Below are 14535 nucleotides of genomic sequence, written 5' to 3' on the forward strand. Positions count from 1 at the left end.
CCTTAATCTTCTTTTTTCCAAACTAAACAAGCCCAGTTCATGAAGCCTGGCTTCATAGGTCATGTTCTCTAAACCTTTAATCATTCTTGTCGCTCTTCTCTGCACCCTTTCCAATTTCTCCACATCTTTCTTGAAATGTGGCGCCCAGAACTGGACACAGTACTCCAGCTGAGGCCTAACTAGTGCAGAGTAGAGCGGCAGAATGACTTCACGAGTTTTGCTTACAACACACCTGTTGATACAACCTAGAATCATATTTGCTTTTTTTGCAACAGCATCACACTGTTGACTCATATTCAACTTGTGGTCCACTATGACCCCTAGATCCCTTTCCGCCATGCTCCTTCCTAGACAGTCGCTTCCCATCTTGTATGTATGGAACTGATTGTTCCTTCCTAAGTGGAGCACTTTGCATTTCTCTTTATTAAACTTCATCCTGTTTACCTCTGACCATTTCTCTAACTTGCTAAGGTCATTTTGAATTATGTCCCTATCCTCCAAAGAAGTCGCAACCCCACCCAGTTTGGTATCATCTGTAAACTTAATAAGCGTACTCTCTATCCCAATATCTACATCATTGATGAAGATATTGAACAGTACGGGTCCCAAAACAGACCCTTGAGGAACTCCACTTGTTATCCCTTTCCAGCAGGATTTAGAACCATTAACAACAACTCTCTGACTACGGTTATCCAGCCAATTATGCACCCACCTTATCGTGGCCCTATCTAAGTTATATTTGCCTAGTTTATCAATAAGAATATCATGCGAGACCGTATCAAATGCCTTACTAAAGTCTAGGTATATGACATCTACCGCTTCTCCCTTATCCACAAGGCTCGTTATCTTATCAAAGAAAGCTATCAGATTAGTTTGGCATGACTTGTTCTTCACAAACCCATGCTGGCTATTCCCTATTACTTTATTACCTTCCAAGTGTTTGCATATGATTTCCTTAATTACCTGCTCCATTATCTTCCCTGGGACAGACGTTAAACTGACCGGTCTGTAGTTTCCTGGGTTGTTCTTATTCCCCTTTTTATAGATGGGCACAATATTTGCATTTTTCCAGTCTTCTGGAATCTCCCCTGTCTGCCATGATTTTTCAAAGATCATAGCTAAAGGCTCAGATACCTCCTCTATCAGCGACTTGAGTATCCTGGGATGCATTTCATCAGGACCTGGTGACTTGCTGACATCTAACTTTCCTAAGTGATTTTTAACTTGTTCTTTGTGTATCCTATCTTCTAAACTTACCCTCTCTCTGCTTGTATTCACTACGTTAGGCACACCTCCAGACTTCTCGGTGAAGACCGAAACAAAGAAGTCATTGAGCATCTCCGCCATTTCCAAGTTCCCTGTTACTGCTTCTCCCTCCTCACTAAGCAGTGGGCCTACCCTGTCCTTGGTCTTCCTCTTGCTTTTAATGTATTTATAAAAGGTCTTCTTGTTTCCCTTTATGCCTGTAGCTAGTTTGATCTCATTTTGTGCCTTTGCCTTTCTAATCTTGCCCCTGCATTCCCGTGTTGCTTGCCTATATTCATCCTTTGTTAGTTGTCCTAGTTTCCATTTTTTATATGACTCCTTTTTTATTTTGAGATCGTGCAAGATCTCCTTGTTAAGCCAAGCTGGTCTTTTGCCATATTTTCTATCTTTCCTACACAGCGGAATTGTTTGCTTTTGGGCCCTTAACAACGTCCCTTTGAAATACTTCCAACTCTCCTCAGTTGTTTTTCCCTTCAGTCTTGCTTCCCATGGGACCTTACCTACAAGTTCTCTGAGCTTATCAAAATCTGCCTTCCTGAAATCCATTACCTCAATTGTGCTGGTCTCCCTTCTACCTTTCCTTAAGATCATGAACTCTATTATTTCGTGATCACTGTCCCCTATACTGTCTTCTACTTTCAAGTTCTCAACTAGTTCCTCCCTATTTGTTAAAACCAAATCCAGAACAGCTTCTCCTCTGGTAGCTTTTTCAACCTTCTGAAACAGAAAGTTGTCTCCAATGCAGTCCAGAAACTTATTGGATAGCCTGTGCCTCGCTGTGTTAGTTTCCCAACATATGTCTGGATAGTTGAAGTCCCCCATCACCACCAAATCTTGGGCTTTGGATAGTTTTGTTAATTGTTTAAAAAAGGCCTCATCCACCTCTTCCACCTGGCTAGGTGGCCTGTAGTAGACTCCTAGCATGATATCACCCTCGTTTTTTACCCCTTTTAGCTTAACCCAGAGACTCTCTACATGGCTATCTCCTACGTTCATCTCCACTTCAGTCCAAGTGTGTACATTTTTAATATACAAGGCAACCCCTCCTCCCTTTTTTCCCTGTCTGTCCTTCCTGAGCAAGCCGTACCCTTCCATACCAATATTCCAATCATGCGTCCCATCCCACCAGGTTTCTGTAATACCAATGATATCATAGTTGTATTTATTGGTTAGCAATTCCAGTTCTTCCTGCTTATTTCCCATACTTCTCGCATTTGTATATAGGCATCTAAGATACTGATTTGATCTTGCCTCCCTGTTGTGCCCTGACCCTCCTTTCTCCTTGCCATTATAGGCCGTAGACCCCCCCATTTCCAACCCATCTCCCAGTCCCGCACATTCAGCACTTACCTGTGGGCTTTGCTCACCTGCCCCCGACAAACCTAGTTTAAAGCCCTCCTCACAAGGTTAGCCAGTCTGTGTCCAAACAAGGCCTTCCCGCTCCTGGAAAGGTGAACTCCATCTCCGCCAAGCAGTCCTTCCTGGAAGAGCACCCCGTGATCAATGAAGCCGAATCCCTCCTGGTGACACCATCGTCGCAGCCAGGCATTCACCTCCAGGATGCACCTCTCTCTGCCCGGGCCCCTACCTTTGACAGGAAGGATAGAAGAGAATACCACCTGCGCTCCAAACTCCTTCACCAGTACTCCCAAAGCCCTGTAGTCACACTTGATCCGCTCAGTGTCACACCTGGCAGTATCATTTGTGCCCACGTGGATGAGTAGCATGGGGTAGTAGTCAGAGGGCTGGATAATCCTCGACAATGCCTCCGTAACATCTCGGATACGGGCCCCTGGCAGACAGCATACCTCTCAAGATGAGCTGTCAGGGCGACAGATGGGTGCCTCCGTTCCCCTCAGAAGAGAGTCTCCAACCACCACTACCCTACGTTTCCTCCTCGCAGTGGTGGCAGGAGACAGCTCAACCTTGGTGGTGCAAGGCCTGGTCTCCTCCACTGTGGGGGGTGACTCCTTGTCTCCTGCTGAAAGTAAAGTGTAACGGTTATGTAACAACACAGTGGGAGGGTTAGGAGCAGGGGTGGAACACTGCCTGCTGCCGGAAGTAACCAGCTGCCAGGTCTCACCCTGCACCACTGCCTCCTCCATAAGTGGCTGGTCAACAGTCCCACATCCTAGGACAGTGACCTCCGTGGACTCCACAGGAATACTGTCCAGGAATTCCTCATGGCCTCGAATGCACCTCAGCCTGGCCATCTCCTCCTGTAGCTCTCCCACCTGCTGCCTGAGAGATTCCACCAGCAGGCACCTTTCACAATGGTTGTCTCCCCCAGCCTGGAGATCACTCAGTGGGAATTGCAAGCCACAAATACAGCAAGACCACACCAGGACCTGGGTAGAGGCATCCATGCTCAGGTTCTCTGTCTGGATACAGGCACAGGTGGAGGAGACAGGAGAAGTACTGGCACAAGCGCTTCGGGTCTTCATCACCTTTTTTGGAAACTGATCTAAAAAAGTTGACCTGTTCCATGGACGGGGCAGAGTTTTTCCCAGATACAAAAGTTATCCTGAAAAAGCTCTATATTAGGGCTGTAGCCCAGAAGGGCACCATGGCTTAGCTGGTTAAAGCACCTGTCTTGTAAGCAAGCGATCCTCGATTCAAATCCCAGTGGTGCCTTGCTATAGCCTTTGCTCATGTTTTCCTGTCCCCTTTGCTCATGTTTTTCTGTCCCCTTCTGGGACACAGAAGAGGCCTCCCCTGGCCACCCATGGAACTGCTGGTTCAGGAAAAGGCTGATTGGGGAGGGATGTTGGGAAGAAGAAAACCACGAGCCCGGAGCAGGTGCAGAGGCTGCTGTGACAGGCACAGGCAAGGCAGGGCTCTGACTGCAATTGCTGGGACAGGAGAGCCAGCGCCAAGTGCCCTTGTGATTCCCTGGGAGTGTCAGTGCCCAGAGAACCTACGAGGGATGCAAATGTAGACACTCAACATTGTAAATGAAGCTGGGATTTAAATATCCTGCACTTCATTTGCATATTCAAAGACCGGTGCTATTTCGAAATACTGTACTTTATTTTGAAATAAAAAACTCTGTTGAGATACGCTTATTGTGGGAGAAAACCCTTAGTCAGAACTAACCCTTAAACCTCATTTCATAAGGAGTAAGGGTGATTTAGAATGAAGGGTTTTCTTTCCAAAGAACTGTCTAGACAGCACCTGTTAGTTCAAAATAGGTTATTTCGAAATAGCAGCCAGACGTGATTATGCAAATCTCCGCTTCATTTGCACTTTCACTCAGAAGAATTTGCATTGCTCTCTGGGAAGAGGAATGACGTGTAGACAAACCCTCACATAGGGGAGATGCAGAGATCAGAATTTCCCCGCCTCCCTCAGCTTGTCCGGCTCCTTTGCCCCATTTCCTGCCTCCCTGCCTGAGCTGACCCAATGGCTGAAAGGGACAGCAGCTGCTGCTGGGTAAGGGGAGAAAATGGGCACCAAGGCCCTGGACACCACTTGGCCTTAGATACTGGCCACCCACCATTCACTCTGATGAGGCCATAATATGTAAAGGGGGAATTTTGACTGACAGATTCCTTTGAGCTGAAATTCCAGCTCCCACAGCAATCAGTGGAAAGGGGCAGCCCAGTAGGAACTAGAAACCACTGCTCCAGGTGAGGTTTGAATTCACAACCTCAGCATGTCTCCTATACACACTGCTTTATAAATACTGTGCACTGACCCATTGCACCACTGGAGCAGAGGTTTGAGAGTTTTTCTCCAAAGTCCTTGCATAGAGAAAGTGAAGAAGCAAGTGAAGAAGCACAAAGTAGAATTGAGCCAGAGGGGCAAGAAGATCAATACTCAAAGATTTACACAAACCAACAATCCCCCAGCAGGTCCCACTGAGATTTGAACTCAGCTTGTAAGCTTCAAACCTCTGATCCCTTCCCCTATGGGACCATCACATGGCTCTATACTTGAGGTTCTCAGCTGGTACACTGATGGCCTTGTTTCTTCCATTCAGCTGCATCACCTCTCCAGACCCTGCCCCATCTGTATGTGAGCTCATGGGCATGAGCTGGCTCGCTCCCTCTCCAGCAGAGGAAGGAGAAACGTTGCCATGTCCCTCCTGCTTAGCCCCAGGTAAAGTCACATGAGATTATCCAAACACATCCCCATGAGCCCAGTTCCATATCTAGGGCCAGCACTGGGTGGGCAGTGGTCAAGGAGGCAGCGAATCAGAGGCAGGGCTAATGAGATGATCTTGATTTGTCAATGCCAAGCAGGGTGAGGTAAGGACCAAACCCAGGAAGGCTCCTGCCACCTGTTGGCACCTGCCAAAGCTTGGGTTTGAACCAGGGACCTTTAGATTTTCAGTCTAACACTCTCCCCACTGAACTACTTTGGCTGATGTGCATGGAATTCTCTGGCCTATAACTCTCTGTCTGGGATGTTTGGCAGTCGTGCTGCACAAAGTGGACGTCGTCGTGCCCTGCCCAGGAAGGCCAGAGTGACCTTTCCACAGCGCCCCTCCCCTACAGCCCAGAGCCAAGGTTCCCTCTACGCCAGGCCTGGGCAATACAGGCCAGCGGGCTGGATCCAGCCCATGAAGCCACCCAACATGGCAGCAAGAAGCCTCAAGCAGATTCCCTGCTCGCCCTGCCCCCACGCTCAGCTGAGAGAAGGGGCTGCTGGGCCCTTTGTGTGTCACAGCTGTAGAGGAAAAGGCTTCAGGCCTGGTCCCTGCTCCCAGCTTGTTTGTGGCCAATGGGAGCTGCCTGCTTGAAGCCCTGGCCAGTCTCCACAAGCTCTTATTCACCCAGGCGTAGGACCTGTATCCCCTGCACAGGGAAGGAGCTGCCTGAGAAATGTTCTTGGCTGCTGGGAGTGTCTCCCAAGCAGAGCCTGCCTCTGGCACCCCAGCCCCTACCTTCCCTCAACTCACTGGCCCTCCCTGTGATGGAAAAGGGCAAAGACATGGCAGATTTCATTAATACAGATGAAGTTAGTTTTTCTGACTGGCAACTGAACCCAGGCCAGAGTAGTAAAAGTGCTGAATCCTAGCCACTAGACCACAAGGGAGATAAGTACCTGATGTGTATGCTCAGCTACACTAATTCTCAGGGCCAGACACGTGGCCCTGCCCCTGTGCATCATGGGCGGTGCGCCTCCCTTTGCTACCTGGGCTGATGAAGCCCTACACAGGGCAGCCCTATAGCCAGGAACGTTTCCCAGGCAGGCTCAGCAGGGCCTGCATTGGTGTGGAAGCGCCTTTGGGCCCCTCAAAGGGCGGTTCCACTGTCTGCTCCCCTGGCTGGACCTTGGCGAGTCAAACACCACCCAAGTGTCCTCCAGAATAGTTGTGAGAACCAGGCGGAGACATTCCTGCCCCCGGCACAGCTGGCCTGGTCACACCACCCTGCTGCTTCAGCCCCCTGCCAGTCTCATTCCTACTCTTCCCTGCCGCCCCATCTATTAAGTGGCGTACCGGGCAACGTTCTCACAATGATCTAACAACCCTTCAATGATGGGAATGCCCAGCCTCTTGTTCTTAGTCACCCAGCCTGCCTCTTTCTAGTACAAACTCCCTGTCCCAAAGGCAGAGCTGCAAGCAGCTCAAACTCTGTTGCATTTAAGAGCAACCTCTGGAGTCAGATCCTGCAGCTTTAAGCAGAGCTCCAGCATGAAATCCAGGGAGTTCAAACTCTCCCACTGCCTTGCCAGTCACAGTGGCCTCTGCAGCCACTCCAGGCTTGTGGTTGACTCCTCCCCAATCAGCTTTTTCCTGAACCAGCAGCTCCATGGGTGGCCAGGGGAGGCCTCTTCTTTGTCCCAGATGGACCTAGGAAAATGTGAGCAAAGGCTACAACAAGGTACCACTGTGAGTTGCACCCAGGATCTCCTGTTCACAAGGCAGGTGCTTTAGCCAGCTGAGCCATGGTGCCCTCCCCGGACAGGGTTGCTCGGTTTATGGTCCAGGACAACACCTTTTAACCAAAAAATGAGGTGTAACGTTAGTTTGAACCAAGGTGATGAAGCTAGTTTATGCTTAGCTAGAAGCCATCTTGTATAACAGAAACCATTTCAGCTTTTTGTCTTTGCACGTAGGCCAGAGTGAACTTTCTATCACCCCATGCACCAGGCCAAGACAGATGTGCTATTGGAATGTGTTAATTGGGCTGGTTCAGAGAGGAGAGGTACTCCCTCGTACCTGTCCGCCATCATGTTGATAAGGCTTTGTTTTTCCTAGTCTAATTGATTATTTCTGTAATTGGATGCCCTGACGTCAGACTGTTTGGTTAAGGGTATAAAGATACTAAGATAGATTGTATTAGGTAGCCTTACTGGACCCAGGCTTTGCTGAGACCACGTTTGGCTCACTTTGCTTTTATTGGCCAATAAAACTGTCTGTTTAGCCGCGTAAACTGAGTGAGGCGTTTGCTTCGACAATTTGGAGGTTCCACCGAGATTCCTAACGCGCCACTTGCCCGTATGGATGGACCGGCACTCCACTTCCAAACCTCTCAGAGCGCTCAATAGAAGGTAAGGAGATACCTGTTACAAAATCTCCTAGTGAGGGCTTGGGATTTGGAGTGACGGCCGGCCATCGGGGTAAGGGGAGCTACGGAATTCAATTTTGTGGAGCGGCTAACATTTTTGTCTGTCTGTGTCTGTCTTTGTCTATTAGGCCTGTCTTATGTGTCACAGTTCCAAAAGGGCACACCGGTGTCTCTAGTGAGGCAGCCATGCGCTAGACCCTCTGTGTTCGGACGCTAAAAGCTGGTGTGGTGCCATTACTCTCTCTCGGCACACGGAACTGTGGGGAAGCTTTGTTGTCTCTCTGTTATTTGTGGGCGTAGTACTGACCTCTGAGGCTAACCCCAGGCCATAGTGCCCCATTCCGCCAGGCTGTCTCCAGGCGCCAGGACGTGGTGTTCTGCTGGGCTGGGGCAGGTGCCGGAAACCCCTGCGAGGCAGGTGGACTTTGAGTCCAGTGCTTCGCAACAAAAAGGGGGGGGACCAGTGCGAGCAGGTGAATTCTTGATTCGGTGACTCGCAGAGCGAGCAGGCGGATCCTGATTCAGTGACTCGCAGAGCAAGCAGGCGAATCCTGTTTCGGTGACTTGCAGAGCAAGCAGGCGAATTCTGATTCGGTGACTTGCAGAGCAAGCAGGCGAATTCTGATTCGGTGACTCGCAGAGCGAGCAGGCGGATCCTGATTCGGTGACTTGCAGAGCGAGCAGGCGGATCCTGATTCGGTGACTTGCAGAATATGGTGTAAGCAGGCGGACTTTGGTTCGGTGTCTTACAGAATTAAGCGCGCGCGCAGAAAATGGGGGTAGGTCAGTCTACAGGAATTCCAGTGCCTTCTAAGGACAGTCCGGCTTTCTTTATGTATACCCACTATGGGAAAAATACTTGCAAGTTTCTGGATAAGTGGAATTTGTATACTCAAAATGACCCAAAATTGCAATTCCCATTGAAAGGGACTTTTGATGTAACTAAAATTTTACATTTAAGGGAGGCTCTTGAGGGTCGTGGAGCGAAAACTCCCGATCTGCAATGGTCTGCCTATCTACCATGGTATGAAAAAACTTTTAAAAGGCAGAAAGAATCTCAATTAAGAAGCTTTAAAGATACTTAGGAAAAACTGCAAACACAGATTAAACTGAAGAAAGAGGCTAGCACTCAATCAAAAGCAGTGATAACTAAGCCTAGTGCACCACCTGTTGGGCAATTGTATCCTTGTCTCCCAAACCCCGATTCACAAGATGACATGAATGATGTCCTGTGCCCTGCGTGGAATCCCCCGCCAGTACCAGACCCACTTTCAGCTCCCGAGCCCCAAGTAGTTTCAGGAAGCCAGGCTGTGACTGAGAATGAAAAACAAGGAACAGGGGTGTTCCCGATTACATATAAGATTTCTGGGGGAAGCACTATTCTCCTCCAGCCAGCAACTCCTAAGGGACAACGATCAGTGGCACGTATTGAGTCGGGGAATAATAGCCCCGTCGCCGCTTATCCTTTACAGGAAGTCCCAAACCCACAAGGAGGGCGTATGCGGGTTTACCAACCCTGGACCAAAACCGAATTACACGCCATGGCCAAAGATTTTCCCTCAGTAGAAGAGGACCCGGTAAAATTTAAAGCAGAACTGGCACTAGTAATACGGTCTTATGATCCTAACTGGCAAGACCTTGATCTGCTTTTGAGGGTGATTCTGCCTGATGATAAGCGTAAAAAGATTTTAAAGAAGGCAGGCTGGCCACCTGGACCTATTTCAGGAGACCCCGATTTAGCAGCTAATAAAGAGGCTCTCACCCGAGCTAGAAATGGACTGCTTGATAGTATCCTTCAAGTCTTTCCCAAACTTCCGAATTGGGCTAAAATTAGCACCTGCAAACAGGAAGAAAATGAATCACCAGGTGCCTATTTAGAAAGGCTTACTAAAGTGTTTGAAAGGCACTCTGGCATTGAAAACCCAGCTGACACTGCCAAGCAAGCGCTGGGTGCCGCTTTTGTTACTGGACTGGATCCAGCTATCCAGACCCTGTTAAAACAGATAACCATTGGCTGGGAAACTAAACCCTTAGAGGAGCTTCTGACAGTGGCAAACCACTGCAGACAGTGTATAAAGGCTAAGCAGGACAAAGAACCTAAGCTTATGGTTCTGCAATCACTGCCTACTAAAACAGGCAGGGGTCGGGGGTGTCCCATAGAACGACAGTCCCGGGGCTCACCCTGGTCTGGAAATTCTGCCGGCCGTGGCAACCCCAGGATAAATGCAAACACTTGTCACTATTGCAAACAGCCAGGACACTGGAAAAGCCAGTGCCCAAACCGCCCCATGCAGCCAGAGCCTGTAGCTTTCAGACCCCCGCAGGGTCAGTTTACTTTAGCAACGGCTGAGAGTCAATAGGGGTGCCCAGAGGAGGATTGCAACTTCACCCTTTTATCTCCGCTTATTCCCCTGAATTCTGACAGCACCCTCACTTGCCAAGTTGCTGGACAAAACACCCAGGTTTTAGTGGACACAGGTGCTAGCAGGTCCACTCTCCAAGCGTCTTCTTTCTCTATTCCTATTTCTAACCAGGTTGTTAATGCAGTTGGTATTTCTAATCAAGTCGTGCCTCACCCTGTTTCTAAACCCGTGCCTCTTGTACTAGGACCTATTTCTGAGCATCATTCCTTTCTCCTAAGTCCTACTTCCCCTGTGAATCTATTAGGAAGAGATTTATTGTGCAGATTACGTTGCACTATTTTCTGTACTCCTGATGGGGTTTATCTTGAAGTGCCTGCACAGACCCGACAGGAGGTGGAGGACCTGCTGCAGGGTCCTGACACTGAACTATTTCCCTTAATTCCTGATTCGGATGCTGATCTTTTGTCCCAGGTCCCCAACTGTTTGTGGGCCACCACCCCAAACGAAGTAGGCAGGATATCAGTAGATCCCGTTTACATTTCTGTTGACAAAACTAAGCGTCTGCCCCGTATTACCCAATACCCACTGAATCCTGCAGCTGAGGCAGGAATTCAGCCTGTTATTTCTGATCTCTTGGCACAAGGTGTTCTTGTTCGCTGTACAAGTGAGTGTAATACTCCTATACTGCCTATAAAGAAACCAGGAAGGGACACCTATCGTTTCGTCCAGGACCTTCGAGCTATTAACGCTATTGTCATCTCTCAATTTCCTGTTGTGCCTAACCCGACCACTATTCTCTCCTCTATCCCACCAGATTCCACCCATTTTACTGTCGTTGATCTCTCCTCCGCCTTTTTCAGTGTTCCCCTCCACCCTGATTGCCAATATCTTACTGCTTTTACTTATAAAGGACAGCAATACTGTTGGACCGTTCTGCCACAAGGGTTTAGAGATTCTCCCACCTACTTTTCACAAATTCTACGGCAGGATCTCTCTGACATTACATTCCCTTCTGGCTCTACTCTTATTCAATATGTAGACGATTTGCTTCTTTGTAGCGCTTCCCTTGAGGCCTGCAGATCAGATTCTGTTGTACTTCTCACTGCTTTAGCTAATAAGGGTCATAAAGTGTCTAAACAAAAACTTCAGCTCTGCAAGCCCACGGTTCGGTATTTGGGCCATGACCTCTTGGCAGGGAGCCGTCACCTCTCTGCTGATAGAATCCAGGCAATCCTTTCTGCCCCTAAACCCACTACCCCCTCCCAAGTCCGCTCTTTCCTCGGTATAGCTGGCTACTGCAGACAATAGATTCCCAACTTTTCTCAGCTAGCCAAACCGCTCCAAGAGCTCACCCGTAATGCAACCCCTTCCCCTATACCGTGGGGATCTCAGCAAGACACTGCTTTCTCGTCTTTGAAACAAACACTAGCTTCTGCTCCAGCTCTGGGCTTGCCCGATTACTCCCGTCATTTCACTTTGTTCTGTCATGAAAAAGAAAGATGTGCTTTAGGTGTACTAGTGCAGAAACATGGTGATAAATACCGCCCTCTTGCTTATTACAGCACCTATCTTGACCCCATTGCGGCCTCATTTCCACCGTGCCTCCGTGCAATTGCGGCAGCAGCACGGATTTTAGAGCAAGCAGAACCTTTGGTTTTACAATCTCCATTAACACTGGCTGTTCCTCATTCGGTGTCAGCATTACTTTTAAAAGGGAAAACCCAGCACCTTTCTAATGCCCGTCTTGTTAAATATGAACGGCTTCTCTTTGCTTCTCCCAAGGTCTCTGTAATTCGCTGTGACTCTTTAAATCCCGCTACACTGCTCCCTGCACCCCATGAGAAGGAGCCTCATGACTGTTTGCAAGTTGTGCAAGCCGTCACCTCTCCAAGACCAGACCTGTTTGAAATGCCTTTAGATAACCATGATTTTATACTGTATACAGACGGTTCTTGCTTTTATAATTCTAGTGGAGTTTTAGTAGCAGGCTATGCAGTTTGTTCTGTCTGGGATGTCATAGAATCTGCTCCTCTACCTGCTGTTTCTTCCGCACAGGTGGCAGAATTAATAGCTCTAACAAGGGCTTGTCACATTGCCGCAGGAGCATCTGCTACTATCTACACTGACTCCCGGTATGCTTTTGGCGTAGTTCATGATTTTGGTACGCTCTGGAAGCAGCGAGGTTTCCTTACTTCCTCTGGCCACTCTATAAAGAATGGGCCTTATGTAGCCGCTTTACTTGATGCAGTACTTTTACCTTCGGCTCTTGCTATTGTTAAGTGTGTAGGTCATTCCTCTTCCTCTAATGAAGTTGCATTAGGAAATGACATGGCCGATCGGGCTGCTAAGGCAGCTGCCCTATGTCCTCCTCGGGCTGAAGCATTGTACCCTTCTTTCCCACCACCGCCAGCTCCTTTGCCATCTCTGTCAGAACCGGCCCTCCTGCAGGACCAAGCCCCAGAATCAGAAAAGCAAGAATAGAGACTGGCAGGGTGCACCTTGCACCCAGATCATTTGTGGCGCAGCTCTGACGGCCGCATTGTTGCCCCAGTGGTCTTGCTACCTCACCTTGCCTCCGTGCTCCATGGATTGTCGCACGTTGGCAAAGGGGGGATGGTGGCAATCCTAAAGCAAAATTGGTTTGCTCCCAAATTCTCCCAAGCAGCAAAAGATTACTGTCTGGCTTGCCCTGTCTGCCAAGCCCACAACGTGGGTAAACCTGTAAAGACAGTTCTGGCAACCAGACCTCCGCCTTTAGGACCATTTCTGAATTTACAAATGGACTTTATTCAATTGCCTAAATGTCAATCCTTTGAATATATGCTGGTTATTGTTTGTTTGTTTTCGGGATGGGTAGAAGCTTATCCCTGCAGGAAAGCGGATGCCATCACAGTAGCTAAGAAACTTCTAAATCATTACATCCCATCATGGGGAATACCCCTGGTGATCTCCAGTGATAGAGGTACCCACTTTACTGGACAAATTGTTCAAAAGCTGACAAAGTACTACTCTATCAGACAAGCACTGCACTGCCCGCGACACCCGGAGAGCGCAGGAGCAGTAGAGAGACGTAACGGGATTTTAAAGAACAAACTTGCTAAGATATGTGAGGACTCTGGTTTAACATGGGTAGAAGCACTCCCGATTGCCCTAATGAGCATGAGAGCCACTCCTAATCGGAAAACTGGACTCAGTCCACATGAGATTGCATGTGGCCGACCTATGAGACTGTTAAGCAGCCCAGACATTAACTTGGCTGATGCCATACTCATTAAAGGAAGCATAGTCAAGTATTGTCAGGAACTTATGAGGTGTGTACAGTCCTATCATTCACAGGTTAAGGACGCCTTCCAAGAGGCCCCGACTGAGCCGTGCCATAAACTACAACCAGGAGACTGGGTTTGCGTGAAAGTTCACCAGCGAAAGACTGCCCTGGAACCCAGGTGGAAGGGTCCCTACCAAGTCCTTCTGACCACCCATACTGCTGTAAAGTGCGAAGGATTGCCCACCTGGATTCACGCATCCCACTGCAAACCCGTCCTGGCCCCTACAGAAGTCGGCCCCAACAAGGAGCACCGCAGACCTGGTACCGGAGACCCAGGTCCAGAAGCAGACGAGGATCAGCCCAGGCTTGGTACCGGCAATCCAAGCCCTGAAGCAGATGATCCTGAAAGACCGAGGCCAAGGTACCAGCTGCGGCCCAGAAGGACCTGCCAGCGATAGGTGAAGCAAACTACGAAGTCCTGAAGAACAGCCAGCATGAGGCTGGACAAACAATTCATGTTGAGCTTATGCTTAGTTTTGTTTTTAATACCTAGTAGTTATAACCTATATGGTTCAAATGTGTTTATGCTTTTAATGAACCAAGTTTCCCAAGAATTTAATTCCACAGGTTGCTGGATATGTGCTCACAGTCCTGTGCATTCAGAAGGAGGCATCCCAATGATTCCAGTTCCACTGAACAACACTCAAATGAATGGCCCATTGTTTAATGAGCTAAAGCCAAATGATACCTGGCAGGATAAAGGGTTTACTAGCCCAGGGTACATCCGCCTAGCTCTGACACCAGTTGGAGAATACTGCTGGACATGTAATGGTACAGGAGCCCGAGTGGGGAAAAGCAGGTGTGAAGTAAACATTGTCCTGAATGGAGTATGGAACAGAAATAACACCTGGGAAAATAACAAAGGCCCTTATGACTTTGGAATCGATGGGTACTATTTGCAATGGATGATGAAGCCCCAATGCCAAAGGACCTTAACAGCAAAGGTTGGCCATTACTTTATATGTGGTCGCCAAGCATACAAAACACTGCCCAAGGGCTAGAGTGGAACCTGCTACATTGGAGCAGCCTTCCCAGCCATTCGAATCACTAACCATCTCCCTGG

General features: G+C 48.6%; 1 non-coding gene across 1 annotated transcript; it reads right to left on the minus strand.

Moving 5' to 3' along the window:
* Positions 1 to 5559: 5559 nt before the first annotated feature.
* TRNAF-GAA (transfer RNA phenylalanine (anticodon GAA)) lies at positions 5560 to 5632 on the minus strand. Its single transcript has one exon. It is a non-coding gene; the product is annotated as a tRNA-Phe (tRNA).
* Positions 5633 to 14535: the final 8903 nt, after the last annotated feature.

Source organism: Pelodiscus sinensis, chromosome 25 (genome assembly GCF_052426305.1).
Source record: "Pelodiscus sinensis isolate ZL-2025 chromosome 25, ASM5242630v1, whole genome shotgun sequence".
Classification (NCBI taxonomy): Eukaryota; Metazoa; Chordata; order Testudines; family Trionychidae; genus Pelodiscus; species Pelodiscus sinensis.